The sequence below is a fragment of the Camellia sinensis genome, chromosome 7, assembly GCF_055761805.1.
Source record: "Camellia sinensis isolate YWXY chromosome 7, ASM5576180v1, whole genome shotgun sequence".
Taxonomy (NCBI): Eukaryota; Viridiplantae; Streptophyta; class Magnoliopsida; order Ericales; family Theaceae; genus Camellia; species Camellia sinensis.
Genome location: NC_138967.1, coordinates 57073093 through 57089506, shown reverse-complemented (window position 1 = coordinate 57089506; position 16414 = coordinate 57073093).

The window sequence follows — 16414 nt, the reverse complement described above, 5'->3', positions numbered from 1 at the left end:
TGACTTGTGAACCACTCTTTGGTCTCCTGAAGAAAGGAAATAAGTTCTAATGGGACGACCGATGCCAAGTTTCTTTCGAGCAGATCAAGCAATATTTACAGAACCCACCCGTGTTGTCACCACCTGAGCCGGGGAAACCGTTGATTCTGTACCTTTCAGTGACTGAAACCACAATGGGTTGCATGCTTGCATTGGAGTCTAAGGACAAAGTGGAGAATGCTATCTACTACCTAAGTAAGAAAATGCTGGATTACGAGACCCGCTACACTCTGCTGGAGAAGGCTTGTCTGGCCTTGGTGTGGGCTACCAGGAAGCTGAGGCCCTACCTGTTAGCTCACTCTGTAATACTGGTTTCAAGATTAGATCCCATCAAATATCTCTTCGAGAAACCGACACTTACAGGTAGGCTAGCTCGTTGGTTGCTTCTGCTTTTCGAATTTGATCTGAAGTATATGACGCGCAAGTCAGTGAAAGGGAGAGCGGTAGCGGAGTTCCTAGCCGATCACCCAGTTGAAGGGGATGAAACAGTTGAATATCTGTTCCCAGATGAGACCATTCTGCATGTCGAAGAAGAGCCTTGGACGATGCACTTTGACAAAGTGTCAAACCAATACGGATATAGGATAGGGGTGTTGCTGATAGCACCCGACAATTCTCGTATACCTCCAGCATTCAAACACTGATTTAGAGTGTTGAACAACGAGGCAGAGTATGAGGCATGTATTGCTGGACTAGAAACCGCCTTGGAACTAGGGGCAAAATGGTTGGATGTCATCGGGGACTCAAACCTTGTTGTATCTCAAGCTAAAGAAGATTGGAAAGTCAAAGAAGAAAAGATGAGAATCTATCACCAGACCTTGGACGTTCTGATTCCTCGGTTTGAGAAACTGAATTTTTCTCATCTGTTAAGAGAGAACAATAGGTTCGCTGATTCATTAGCAACTCTATCTTCTATGATAGACATCCTTTTCGAAGTCTGGATGCGTCCGATCATCATCGAACAGAAATTCGTACCGGCCTACGAGCTGATTGCTGCCATAGATGAGGTACAAGATGAGAATCCCTGGTATTACGACATCTGGAACTTCTTGGAAAAGGAAGCGTATCCACCGGGGGCAAATGGCAAAGATAAGAGGGCAATTCGAAGAATGGCTGCTTAGTTCATCGTCTGCGGAGGTAAACTGTACAAGAGGGGTCATCTCGGGATGCATAAACTGTGTGTTGATACTGAAGAATCCAAGCGTCTGATGGAGGCCATCCATAGAGGAGAGTTCGGTGCACACATGAGTGGGGTGATGCTAGCCCGGAAGATCCTTAGACAGGGTTATTACTGGTCCACCATGGAGGAGGATTGTATTGACTTTGTTCGGCGATGCCACAAATGTCAGATCCATGCAAACCGCATGAACATTCCGCCGTCGAAGCTGTACAACATGACTTCGCCATGGCCGTTTTCAGTCTGGGGGATTGATGTAATTGGGGCTGTCACTCCAAAGGGGTCCAACAGGCATGAGTACATTCTGGTAGCGATAGACTACTTCACGAAGTGGGTTGAGGCCCAATCTTACACGGTGTTGAAAGCATTGCTTGTTGCTAAGTTCATCAGGAATAACATCGTCTGTCGCTACGGGGTCCCGAATGAGATTATTTCAGATAATGGTTCCCACTTCAAGAAGGAGGTGATTGACTTGTTGGAGAAGTACAACGTGGCTTTCCATAAGTCATCTACATATCGGCCACAAACCAATAGAGTTGTTGAGGCCGCCAACAAGAACATCAAGCACATTCTACAGAAGATGGTGGAAACCTACAAGGACTGGCCAGATAAGCTGCCATTTGCTCTTTGGGGCTACCGAACTTCAATTCGAACTTCTACTGGGGCAACTCTGTATTCATTGGTTTATGGGATGGAGGCTGTTCTGCCTATCGAGGTTGAGGTTCCATCATTACGAGTATTGGTTGAGTGTCAGATAGCTGAGGCAGATTGGCAGCAAAGCAAGTTCGAAGAACTCCTGCTCTTTGATGAAAGAAGGCTGAAAGCACTGTATCACGTTTAGGGTTATCAACGGAGAATTGCCAGGGCTTTCAACAAGAAGGTTAAGTCCAGGAATTTGAAAGAGGGGGTTCTTTTGCTCAAAGATAACCGAGCTCCCATCCACGACCCTAGGGGCAAGTTCAAACCCAATTGGACTGGTATTTACATCATCAAGTCTATCTGGTCAGGTGGAGCTATCATTCTGATGGACCTAGATGGCCTAGAGTTCTCCCAGTCGATCAACATGGACAAGTTGAAGAAATACTATCCCTGAGTGGCTCGCTAGGCTGAAAACCCGAAAGGGCAACCTAGGCAAAAGTTAGAGCATGAAAAATTTAAAATAATAAAAACTGAGCTCGCAAGGTTGAAAACCTAGAAAGGACGGCCTGGGAAAAAGTTAGAGCGTAAAAGGAGAGTGTTAATACACGAGTGAACCTGAGCCAAACTACGTAAGGCTTGATTCCCATCTTTGGGATACGTAGGCAACTTCATTCCGAAGTCCAGCCATAAACACTTCCAAATCAACTTTGTCTGTGCGAAGGTGTTGGTCAACTCTGTCTTTTCTCCATTCAAGAGCTCGGTTGTGATCTCCAGTGCAGTGCTATTCAGACTAGGGGCAACTTTTCAGTTGATGGGATCCGGGGTTGTACATCTTAGTGATAGATCTCGGGCGTGTCCAATTGTGATCCATATCGAAAATGGTTTTGAAAAGTTTTAATAAAAGTTGATTTTGCTCAAATTAATCTTTTTACAACTTAGACCATTTTTGGACCAAACAGAAAATTTTCAGTACCCACAACCTTCAATTACATTGATTTCAATACATAGTTCTCCTACTCTTGAATACAAATTGAAGCTGCTTTTTAATACATTCATAAAGAAAATTGAAAGTACTGATTAAAGCAATATATTCGGGGCATGGATAAGTCAGGTGTTCCTGCGCCCCCTCCCAGAACTTGTGGAAGCCTCTGATGCCAAAGTAGGCCCAACCTGCCCCTCTTCATCAAGCCAAGCTATGCACTCATTAGAGAGGGTGTAACTGAAAGTGGAAGCTGGGGCCAAAAGCTTTATCGTCCTCCATGTTGTGGTATACCGAGCTAGCTGTGCGCCTCGAACTGGAAATGCTGCAGGGTACTCTATCCCTTCCTCCGGGCAAGTCTGATCATGTCCGAACTGGCACCGGATTCGAAACGAAAAGCAAGGGACACAGTTATAGACACCCCTTCCCATCTGGAGACCAGTTTCCGGTTTTCAGAGCCGTTGGCCGCGCGCCACGGTTTGGGACCGCTTAACTTTCTTCGTTTGCTCCGGTTTTTGGCACACACCTTTTCTCCTCTCTCTAGAGGAACACTGTGGCCCAGGAGACCACCTTCGTGGTCGCACGCCACATTCGATGCTTAATAGTCAGTTTTCTAGGCCTCCGGCCGTGCATTTTGGCCCCCAAACCTTCGTTTTGCATCCATCTTGGTCCATTTTTGGCATGGACCCTAGCTTCATTGTTTGGAAGGTGGTACAGGGGTGGGAGACCACCTTTTCTTCTTGGAGACCACTTTTCCCTGGTTGTCTGATTTTCTTGACAGGTAAGTGGTCTCCCTCACTTTCGAGACACATTTTATGGTCTCCCACCACACCACTAGCTTGCTTTCACCTTGGAGACCACCCTAGAAGGCCACCCACCACCTGGCCCTTTTGAACCTGGTCGGCCAACCAGGGGGGTTGGTCAGCCGACCACCTGAACTGGTCGGCCAGCCTTCTGCTTTTTTGTCTCCCTAAATGCTATCCAGCTGTGCTAACTGGGAGGCATTTGCACCATCCACCAGACACGTGTATGGAGGATGTTCATTCTTGGTTTTTGGCTTCCAAGGGAAGCTTTGGACCCTCTCCTCTATAAAGGAAGGCTTTTGCTTCCTTTGTAGAGGTTCTGAAGTTGCTGAGGCTTACACACACACTCTCCCTTTGTATCTCTATATTTGGCCTTCAAAACTCCATTGTTCTTGGCCCCATTGCACTACACCTCACAACCACACTTCTCCATCATCCATCTAAGCACCTTGGAGCTTATTTTCAGAGGTTGAGGAGCCACTTCCTTGGTCCAGGAGCTGCTGTCTTTCTTGGCTACAAGGGTAACTCTCTTATTTCCCTTTTGGTCCCTATTTTGCTTCATATTTAAGCCATACTTGAAAGCATTTTTGAGCTTTGTCATAAACAGAAAAAAGTCTTATTTTAAGCTCCTCTTGAAGTTTGTTTAAGGTCATTTTTCTGTTGGGGGTCATCTACCCCCTTGCATGCTTGTTTTCACCTTGTTTTGAGCCATGCATCTAGGCCTTTCAAGTGAGCTTTGTTTGGCCTTCTAGCCACTGAAATCCAGTGGATTTTAAGTGGCAAGAATACTATTTTGAGCCCCAAAATCAGAGAGGGGTGACCCTCTCACCCCTTATCTTGTTTTCTAGCATTTTTGGCTTTACAAAGGAGCCCCTATTTGCATGTTTTCAAGCCATGTTTCAGGCCATTTTTTGTGAGTTTTATGACCTGAATGAACTCTTTCCAGAGTTTTTTTTGCCATGTTAGGTGTCTATCTTGCATGTGTAGAGTAATCGTCTTCATGGCCTTTCAAAGGAGCCTTCATTTGCATGCTTCCTAGCCTCATTTTAGGCCCTTTTCAGTGAGTTTTAGGGCCCTCATAACCTCTGTCCAGAGGTGGTTTTGACATTTTGTATGTCCATTATACATGTGTAGAATAACGCTCTTATTGGCATTTCAAAGGAACATATCATTCTTGCATGCATTGACCATGTTTCCATGGGTTTTTGGGCATTATTTGGCATGGTATACTTCTTTTTTTGGCTGGTTTGGTGACGTCTCATGTGCTTCATATAGTTGTAGTGCAAATCATGGTTCACTAGCTCGTTTTGCATGATGTTTTGGCCGCCTTTCCTAGGATTTTTTAGCCTTGCCTTAAACTGATTTTGTGCATGTATTGGACTGCCTTAGCTCTATTTTTGGGTCTCATGGTCGAATGATGCTTGTTTTGCATGCTTGTAGTTCAATATCCATGCTTAACTTTGAGTTTTGAGGTCCATTGCATGCTTGTGTTGAGGTGTTTCCATGATTTGGGGTCATTGCACACATCATTTCAGACCTCATACTTGTGCCATGATCCCATGTTTTCCAGTCCTTAAGTGCATTTGAGAGTTGTGCATAAATGCCTCGTTTTCGGACCATTGCATGAGCTTCGTTTCTTCGCATGTTGAGCCATCATTTTAGACCACTTTCCCACTGTCTTAGACCTACCTAAGGTCTGTTTGGGGGTGGTTGGGTCATTTGAGCATTGTTTTGCATACCTATAGTGTAATCCACTCCACTAGTTTCGGTATTTGGGCCATCTAGCATGCATTGTGTGAAGTGTTTGCATGTTTCGAGACCATCTTTTATGCCATTTCAAAGCTGGATCAGGCACCTTTCTATGCCATATTTCATCCTTTGCCATGCTTTGTTAGAGTTGCATGTTGTGCCTTAGGATCAGTTCTTTGCATTCGTGTATGTTTGCATGTATTTCGGTTGTCTCATTTTCATCATTTGGCCACTAATGTGGGTGTGGCTGAGATCCACCCACTTTGGTTTAAGTCCATATTGCATTGCGTATGCCATATAGTTCATGTGTATTGAGTATGCCATTCTTAGTTCATAGCATTGCGTATGCTAGTTGCATGTTAGCATATCATCCCCTGCACGCCAGCATGATTAGGTTGCATTGCATTTAGGGTCGCATGTTAGCCGCATTGTGTATGCCATCTCATTGCATTGTGTTTGGAGTAGGGTTAGTCCATCCACGGGAAACGAGGGACGTTTTGTATTCAAAGTGATGAAACGTGTCTCAATTCCCGGTCACCGACACTCTGGATTACCCATGATGGAGTTTAGGCCTTGTTGTGTTTATATGTGCATTCATTTCATATTGAGTCGTACAATTCGACTCCTCGGCCATCATGCATCGAGATGCGTGATTGGTGGCACGAGGATCGAGGTCTACACTCCCTAGAGCTTGTGCAATGACAGGGAGAGTGGTCGTGCATACATATGTGAAAATACTTTGCCATGCCCCTTTCTTGCTCTCTGTTGCAGCAAACCGGAAACCGACAGCAAAAACTGGTCAACAACCTTCTGGAGTTTTGTACATCATTCCGGGATCAATTGCTAACAGAGGCGAATCGGGGCATCGCGAGGAATTTCCCGACGAGGCGGCTCGAGCATGCATGCATCTTTCATCATTCGGAACAGAGCTGAGGCGGTCCATTTAGCTTGCATGCTAATTTATTTGCTTTCCTAGTTAATTTGTTGATTAATTAGGGTTTTGTAATATTTAATTTGCTGGAACAGTTAATTATTTATTCGGACTGTATTATTTATTCGGACCCTCCGAGCGAGGGCACAATTGTAATAAGTGTGCGTGTGTGTGATGTATGTCTTCCAACCCCACATCTTTCTCCCTTTTAATTACCAGCTTATGATGGTTAGATTAGGGCATGTTTCAATTAGCATACTTATGCTTGCATGTTTGCATCATTCATCTATATTGCATGCACCGGGCTCGGCGCATCATACTAACCGCATTGTATTTCAATTCCAAGTTGAACACGTGTTAGCTGTAGCATCTCATATGCTATTCTGAGGATAGCCGAGCCTATTTCAAGTTGCATTTTGCATGTGTTGCATTAGCTATCTTAACATGAACTAGGATCATGCATTGATTACTAACTAGTTTCTGTTTTGGCTCGGAGTACTCGGTAAGTGTTTATGCTTTAGCATCCTTGCATGCGTGTGAGTGATTGCCATGATAGCATGTTTACCATGAGGCAAACTGCTTATGTGATATACCTTCCTGAATGCCTGTGGTGAAGGTTGGATTATCTGAATTGGAATAATGCATTGACTGTGAGTTTTAAGCCCACTTGAGAGTGGCAAATCATCTTGTTTTCTAAGCCCACCTGAGGGTGGAAAATTCGCATTTTAGCCTACTTGCGAGTAGCAAACCTTTTCAAAAGCAAACATGAGGTGTTTTGTTCCAATTCAGGCGATCCAATCTATACTTGTATGCTGTGTGCATCACGTAGTAAATCTAGGCTAATAAATCGGAATAAGAGCACATATGTTTTCAAAACAAGATATCATGGTTAGTAGAGGCCGATCTTTGATCGGGCGAGCGGGGGTGCTCACGAAGTGACCTTCCCCAATCGTACCCAAGTTCCCGAGCTGAGGCAACTTTGGTGATGACGGACACGTGGCCTTAGGCAAACGAGTCAGGATTTCCTAAATTTGCCAAAATAAAATATTTAGGTGGCGACTCTGTATCTGGCAAAGCAGTCCATGTTTGGCACTTCTATCAAAAAATTTTGTTTTCAAAAATGATTTGCCGGATTTGGACTCTTTGATGATTCATCAGTCTTGCATTTCACTCTGCGAGATTAGATACAGGACCGCGACATTGAGTCCTGAACTATAGTGAGCCCATATGAACAAAACGGGGGATTTCCCCCGGGAGGTTCGAGGACGTCCATAACAGTGTGTCAGGCCGATTAACTGAATCCCGGGATGGCGAGTCATGATGTAGCTCATCGCCGGTAAATTGAGCCGGGGGCATCTGACAAGCAATAATGGCAGCTGACAAACTGCACATCCATTCGCACCACCATCCTTCATCAGGGGCATCGACTAGACATCGCTGGAAGAAATAGCTGCGAGCTGAATATGCTGGGCATGAGTCTGCAACCTTCAACTTATCTATCAACCATATCTAGGGAGGGATGAAAAATTAGAGATTAAAGAATAGAGAGGTGTACATGGAGAGAAAAGTGAGAAAAAGGTTTTGAGAGAAAAAACGAGCCAGAGGGCCGAGTGATATGAGAAATATATATGAGATAGGGTGGGAAACATTACCTGTAGCAGTAGTGGAGTCCCCGCGAATCTAGTCGTCTCTCGGCGATGGAAAGCATCCAAACCCATCAATGTCTCAGCTAGTGTCATGGCGATGCAACTTTTGCCCTCTTTCAAGCCTTCGACAACCTCAATCGAACGAACGCTAAACCCTTCGGAAGCTGGGGCAAGAAAGAAATGAGACAACATGCACAAGCAAAGCGCATGTCGCCAAAAACCCTGCCAGTGATGGTCGCCACGGTCACCGACATCAGAAAACCGACGAATCAAGCTCAGAATGTCCAACTCTCCATCGCGAATTAAGGACCGAGCGTCGTGCAAAGTGAGTGCGCACATCCTTCCTAAGGCTTGGACGTGGCCGAAGTGGAATTGGGGCAAGATCTTTTCCTCACGCTCGGACTCCATCAAAGCTTGGAAGTCTTCGAAAGTGGGACATATCTCTTGTCCACCAAAGCTAAAAATGTGAGTTACCTGATTCCAACACCTTGTCGTAGCACGAAGGAACGGAAAATGCAGTGGGGTGCGGCTCAGCGTAAATAGTGCATTTATGCCGAACACCCAAAAATTCAGTTTTTCCGAGCCATCCAAGTTAGCAATCCAATTTGTGAGATTTTGGACAAGAAATGCCTTCATTTGGTGCAAAACTAAGTTAGAATGAGGGAACCACGAAGCTGGAACCTTTATGGGGGATAAGGCACTGTTTAGAGGACAGGTGGCCAAAATCTGGAGGTCCCTAGGCCAATTGGTCGCCCGACCACTTTTTCTGGTCGACCAGCCACTTTTTTTGGTCGACCAGCTACATTTTCTGGTCTGCAGACCAAAAAAGTGGTCGGCAAGCCTTTTTGGTGGTCGGCCATGAGCAAAAAAGCGGCCTACAGCTTTTTCTTGTCTCCAGCAGAGAGTTCCTAGCCTTCTTATGTGTTGATAATGCTGATGGTCTGAGTTTACTTCTGATTCAGATGCGTCAGGTTGCTTTGTTTGCCCAATATGCATTTGCTTATCGAGTTGTTACTCTTTGGTTGTCGAGTTGTTGCTCTTTGATTATCGAGTTCTTGTGATTTGTTTATTGAGTTGTTGGTCATTGCTTATCAAGTTGTATACTTGTTAAGGTCTTGTTGTTGCTTATTGAGTTAGGTTGTTTTGTTTATTACGTTGGTTCACTTCCTAACTTGGCAATACATGAATGTTCAATTTCCATCAATCTCATTTTTGTGCAAAATGATGCGATGTGATGCTTAGAATACAAATACAACACTTTCTGAACAAAAAGCTATTTTCATTCCATCATTGTTTCTTTTTACAACAACGTACAGGTTTTAAAGAAAATAAAGCTGCCTAACGTTGTACAATGTGCTACAACTACTAGTAAAAAGAAAACAAAAGCAAAAAATGTCTGAATCGGTGCTATCGGGCTCAAGATCGAGAGGCCCTCTTCACCCTCCTCGGCTGAGCAGCCCCTGCACCACCGCCGCCGGCACCCCCGTCTAAATCGGAGCTGCCATCCTCGGAATCCTCCTCGGCGTCGCCTCTGCCCTCAAAACCAGAACCGGTGTCATCATCTCTGCCCTTAGATGTCTCTGACTGAGGATGCGTTGACTCCTCCTCCTCGTCGACTCGTCGTCATGTCTGGCAAGCGCCGTATGCCTCCCTCGACCACGAGTCGAGACCCCTCTCCTAGCTGCTCGAGAAGGCCCGGGTGGATCGAGATGCAGAGGTGTGACCTGAAAAGGCAGTTTGAATACATCAGCCAGAGTATATATATCATATACAGATGCAAGTATGGTGCATAGAGTGAGTGCATGCAGATATAGTATGTGAATGTGATATGTCAGATGTGCTCTACACATGCAGTGAATCAATGTAGTGAAATGTTCAGTTTCGATATATCATCAGAAATATGATAAATGCAAGGAAATTGAAAAATACCGGGATGCCGTGGGTGTGCAGCATCGTCTCCCTCCGGAAGACCATAAACTCGAGTGAGGCCACCACCTCAAGAAACCCCTCAGTATATCCTCTAGAGGCTGCAGATGCAAGTTCAAGTCATCAGTGAGTGAATGAATGAATGTCTAAATATCTGAATGATAAATGAAAACTGTGGAGCATACCGGTGGTGAGTTAGGGTCACTAACATATCGATGATCGGGCAATGGAGACTCTAGTGGAATCTGGTAAGGCATCCCATACCGCCAGCCTGTCAGCTCGGTCAGAGGATCTCGCCATCCAGCACACTGCCTAGCAGGGGGCATCTCCCTACGCCTACCCCTCGATGTGCTAGCCCTGCAAGTTGAAGGAATGTCTGCAGCTCGGGCGCAGCTCGACGAAGAGATGTCAGCAGCCCTCCTCATGGGGGTGCAAATGCCTGTCATTGGGGGCATCAGGTATGTATGAAGATAAGTCGCATACTCCCCCCCCCCCTCCAGGAAAAGAACTGCATCGGCACCCTGCATGAGGTCGTCAACCTCCTGGGGAGTGAGACTCTCTGTGGATCGCATGTCCAATGGAGGCGGTGAGGGAATCTCCTGTGTAGGATTACCCATCGTCTGGTGCATGAAGCGCTCCCCAAGAAACCAGGCTCTGCCAACTGGTCCCTCAAACAAAATCCGGTATCGGGAGGCGCCCCATGCCCCAGCGAACTAGAGCTGAGAATATCCTGGCATGGCTATCCAAGGCTGCCAGGTGATCTGCGGATAGCAAGTGCATAAATTGGTTAGTTGCCATAAATATGCAAGATGAATCAAAGCTAAAAGCATGAAGAACTAAGAGTTCTACATTACCTCGGTCGCCCGCACTGTGTCAAAATACTATTGGAGATATGGCAATGTCTCCCGGGGCCTAGGCCGGCACTGACCCTCGAATCTGCGCGAGTATGGCACATCGAGTGGTGCCTCCGCCTCCGGATCAGGGGCGAGCGTTGGGAAGTAGGCGCAAACCCACAACCGTGAAAGGCAAGACAGTGCTAATGACAATACCAAATATATAGAAAATGCAGAATGCTGAGTACAGAATGCAGTGTACAGAATGTAATGTGTGCAATGTGTGCAGTGTGTCGTGTACAGATAATGAAAAGCAGAAATGTAAATCAAGAGGGCAGAAGGTACCTCCCAGGCTCTCCAGTAGCCACCTACTATGCCCCCACGCCCGCGCGAGGTCGCGCTCATGTAGCAGTAAAGGGTAGCAAGGCCAGCACCGCCCCAATCAAAGTGCCAGACCTGTGTGGTCTACTAGAGCGCTCAAGAGATAGAGCCCGACCGTGTTCCCCCTGTCGGAGAACAGTGTGGTCCCAAAAAGGAACATCAGAAATCCCCGGGCATACTGCTCTATGGCCTCAACAGTCTCGGGCGTAGTCCTCCTGTACCGCTCGGTAACCCAGGTGTACCTGACCATGCATGATGATTTGTTGGTCGGCGGATGGGCTTCGAGGAGATAAGTCCAAGTTGCCTCCCACTCACCCATATCGGTGTCGTATGCGATCGGTCGGCCTGCTACGTCTAGGCCCGTCAGCATCGAAAAGTCATATTGGGTCATCGTCATATCCCCGACAGCAGAGAAATGGAAGGAATTAGTGGTGTCCCACCATCTCTCTACAAGTGCACCCATGAGGGTCCTGCTCGCTTGAAGACGCGACAACCCCACACAAAATGGGCCGAACCCTGCCTCATCTGCAATCTGTCGAACGACATCTGGGTGCTCCATGTACCACTCCCTCGTGATGATCGACCCATATCCCCGGGTAAAACGGGAAGATACCTGTGTTCAGAATGAATAGATGTATTCAGTTTCAAAATGAACAGAATATTGTATTGAGAGCTACGTGCCAAATGAACAGAGTGTTGTGTTGTGAGCTGTGGGCCAAATGAACAGAATACTTTGTTGTGAGCTGCGTGCCAAGTAAATAGAGTGTTGTGTTGTGAGCTGTGTACCAAATGAATAGAATACTATGTTGTGAGCTGCGTGCCAAATGAACAGAGTGTTATGTTGTGAGTTGTGTGCCAAATGAATAGAATACTGTGTTATGAGCTGCGTGCCAAATGAACAGAGTGTTGTGTTCTGAGCTGTGTGCAAAACGAACAGAATACTGTGTTGTGAGCTGCGTGCCAAATGAACAGAGTGTTGTGTTCTGAGTTGTGTGCCAGATGAACAGAATATTGTGTTCTGAGTTGTGTGCCAGATGAACAGAATATTGTGTTGTGAGTTGTGTGCCAAATGAATAGAATGCTGTGTTGTGAGCTGTGTGCCAAGTGAGCAGAATGCTATGTATGAACTGTGTGCCAAATGAACCGGATGCTGTGTTGTGAGTTATGTTCAGAACGAGCAGAAGTACTGTGTATGTAAATGTGTTCAGTACGAACATATAAAATACATAGCGAAAGCATGAAGTGTGCAAGAAATGCAAAATACATCGCAGAAAATGTAAAAGTGAAGCATGCACCTCGCGCGCGTGATGAGACAAGTGAGACTCCGGCTCCCGTAGTAGCAAGTCTGCAGGTGCTCGTCGCGCGACGTCTGTGAAATGATGAAAGCTGCTCGGGGGTAGGATGTGCTCCTGAGGGTGGTACCTCTTCGGATAAAAAGGCCGAACCCTCGGTGGCAATGGTATGACATTAGGCTTGTCCTCTGCTCTTGGGGAGCCCCCATCGTGTGGAATGTGGTCCGCCATCTGAAAAGCATCTGCAAAAGGAGCAAAAATGAGCAAAATGAGCCAAAATTGCAAAAAGTCAACAAAAGTCAACTATCGGGAAGAGAAAAAGTCAAAGAAAGTCAAAGCCCGGGAAAAGATGCTAAACTTCGAGAGAAACATACCTCAATTGGTGAAAATTGAGAAAGAAGCTCCGAAAACAAATTCTTGTTGGTTCAAAACGAAGAGAATCGAAAGTTTTTTGCGAATCAACTTCGCGTGGGGCGTTGGAATAGGCGTATAAAGTGCGGATCTGAGAGAGAAAAGTGCCTAGGAGCAAAGAGAAGTGTATTTCGGCCTTGGGTGTGAGACCAAAAGTGATTTGGAGTTGTATACTTAAAGGGCCAAACCTCAAAAGACCAAGCTGCCCCTGTTTTGCTAAACTGGTCGGCCGACCAGTTTTTCTTGCTGACCGACCACTTAGGTGGTCAACAAGTGGTCGGCAGCTAATCTAGGTGGTCGGTAACCCTTTTGGGTGGTCTTCAGGGTCCCATTGTTCTCCCTGTGCATTTTTGTGTTGATTGGAGTCCTTGGTTCTTGAGAAAGTGCAAGAAAGGTACACTTTTCGGCTCAAAATGTCCCTGCGGGAACTTCAATTCAAGTCTTCGATGCGTAGCTTATCGTTACTCGTAAAGAGCAAGGTGTATCCTTTTTGAGTACATTGTGACCCCTCCGAGAGGTAAATCAGGGGTTACGGTTGAATTGGTCTCGTTAAGGCTTTTATTTCCTTATTCGGCATTTTGCTTCAAACATACTATTGAAGTTGAACTTTTGTCACATTGTTATGCACGCTTCGGCTGCATTGTTATGCACCTTGTCCACTTGCGTTGTCATGCACATTTGCTTGCATTGTTATGCGCGCTTCGGTTGCATTGTTATGCACCCTGTCCACTTGCGTTGTCACGCACATTTTGTTTGCATTGTTATTGTAGACACCCCATTTTTGACCGTCCTCAAGACTCGGTTGTGCTTGTAGGTACATCCAACCACAAGTTCGATTGCTCGTCGGGAATTCGACATGTTCGAGCTTTCTAGACTCTGTATCCTTTCTGCCCCATTCTTGGACCATTGCTTGGTCCTTTCAGAGTGTGTTTCTTGGTGCACTGCCGGCCACCTTTTGGACCTGCCGGCCATGCCTTTGCAACTGCCGGCCACTGATTAAGCCTGCCGGCCATCAATGAGCCACTGCCGGCCACTGATGATGGCCGGCAAAATCCCTGTCTCGGTAGGTTTCACTCTAGATCTTTTGAGCCAGCTGGAATCCCTTTATCTCCCCTCCGATGAAGCTCTTGCCAAGCTTCTTGAAGAAGCTTTGCATTGTTTTCCTTCTATATAAGGAGAGAGCCTCTCTCCTTAGCAGAGGTTCAGCATTTTTAGAAGAAATATCTCACTCTCTCTATATTGTTGTTGATTTGTGCCTTGAAGTCCATTTTCCTTGCACTTTTACACTACAACACTTAGAGATACACCGCCACCATTGGACTGAGGTTCTTGGGAGGGTTACCTAAGCTCTGAAAGTGAAGTTTTACCCCCTGAAGTTGCTGGTTTCGAAGTTGATCTTCAAGGGTGAGTTTCTTCCCATTTCTAGCACTTTTTGGTACCTCATTTTGGCCATCTTTGCATATTGTTTTAGGCCTTTCTTTCAACTAACAAAAGCCTTGTATTTAAGTGCTTTTGGTGGTTGTTTAAGGTCTTTGTGCTGTTAAGGGTCTTCAACCCTCTAGTTTGCCTTGTTTGGCCGTGTTTTGAGGCATGCCTTACGGCCTCCGAGCTAGCCTTGGTTTGGCCTTCTAACCACTGAAATCCAGTGGATTTTCATTGGTAGGTATGTGGTTTTGAGGCCTTAAATCAGAGGGGGTGACCCCCTCTCTTTTTGTTTTTGTTTGCTGGCATTATTGGCCTTCCAAAGGAGCTTGCATCTCTATGCTTTTAAGGCCTAGCTCAGGCACTTTTTGTGACTTTTATGACCTGCCTTAAGTCTGTCCATGGCTGGTTTGGTCATATTTTGCATGCATCTTGTATGTGTAGTGCTACCCCATTGGTAGCTCACCAAAGTAGCATGTCTTTCTTGCATGTGTTGGCTCCATTTCAGTAGGTTTTTGGTGATGTTTTACCATGCCTTAGATCTTTTTTGGGTTGATTTTGTCACTCCATGCATGGCTAATACACTTGTAGTGTAAATCACTTAAACTAGCTCTATATGCTTCATGCTTTGACATGTCATTTTAGCTTGTTTTCTTTCAATTTCAGTAGGTTTTTGGTGATGTTTTTCCATGTCATACCTCTGTTTTGGCTTGGTTTGGTCACCTCTTGCATGTTCCATGCACTTGTAGTGTAATCCTCTACATTGCCTTAACATGCTTTGTGTTTTAAGCTATGTTTTTAGCATGATTTTGTCTCGACCCAAGGAAACTTTTAGCCTTGTTTTACTATGCTAGAGGTTTGATTTGTGCTTTTTTGGTCATGCATGACTTGCTTTGTATAGTCTTGGTTCAATCTAGCTTGTTAGCCTTATGTATTGAGTCCACTAGCATGCATTACTTGGCCTATTTCAGTGATTTAGCATCACTTGTTATGTTATTTCAGTCCATATAATGTGGTCGTACACTTGCATTTGACATGCTGTCAATGACTTAGAGAGTTTGTGTTTTATGCCTCATGAATGGATCATTGTGCATGCCTTTAAGCCTAAGCCTTTGGCTCATCATATCAGTGCATTTTTGGGGTTATTATGCCATGATATAACTCTAATTTTTGTTGGTTGAGTCATCCCATGCTTGGTCTTAATAGGTGTAGTATAATCCACCTTCTTTGCTTTGTATGTATCATGTCTCATGCTTACCATGCTAGCTTGTTTTGGCTTACTTCCATGCATGTTTTAGTATCACCTTAACATATTTTAGGACTGTTTTGGGTTGCCTTTGCTATATCCTTCATGCTTTGTATAGCTGTAGTGTAATTGGCCTTGCTAGCTTTGTGTTTTGATGCTTCATACATGCTATGTTTAAGCTATTTAGATGATTTGGCATCATTTAATGCTTCATTTTAGAGCATGTAGCATTGCCATATTCCCACTTTATTCATGCTTTAAGCGTCTTTGAGTGTTGTGCATTATTGCCTAGTTTATGGCTTAGCTTGTATGCTTGCGTGCTTAGGTATTTGAGCCTTCATCTTAGCATGTTTAAGTCTTTGTTTGGACTTGTTTAAGTCTCTGTCCATGCTTAATTCATGCACTTGTGCCATGTATTGCATGCCCCCTTTGTGTTACTCTTTGCTAGCTTTTATGCCTTAGGGCCCTTGCATGCCATACTTGTGTCGTTTGAATGATTTGGCATCATTTCTTACTTAATTTCAGTGCACTTAGTGTTATTACACTCGCACATTTATCACTCCTTAAGCACTCTAGAGAGTTGTGGTCTTGGGCCTCTTTGATGAGCCATCGCATTTTGCATGCTTGTGTGTGTTTTGGTGACTTAATTCGAACACCTTTGGCCACTGATTTGGGCCTATTCGAGAGTTGCCCATTTTGGTTTAAATCCATCTTTGCATGTTGTTGCATGCTTGTCTTGCATGTTGTTGCATGCTATGCATGTTTGCAAGTTTAGGATTGTATGCCTATTGCATGTCAGTCGCATTGCATCATGCTCATATACTTGTTGCATGCTTGAGTTATTGCATTGCATGATTGCATGTTTGAGTCATATTGCATGTTTGCCATGCTTATGTTGCATTGTTGTTTGGATTAAGTGTTAATCCGAGCACGAGGAACG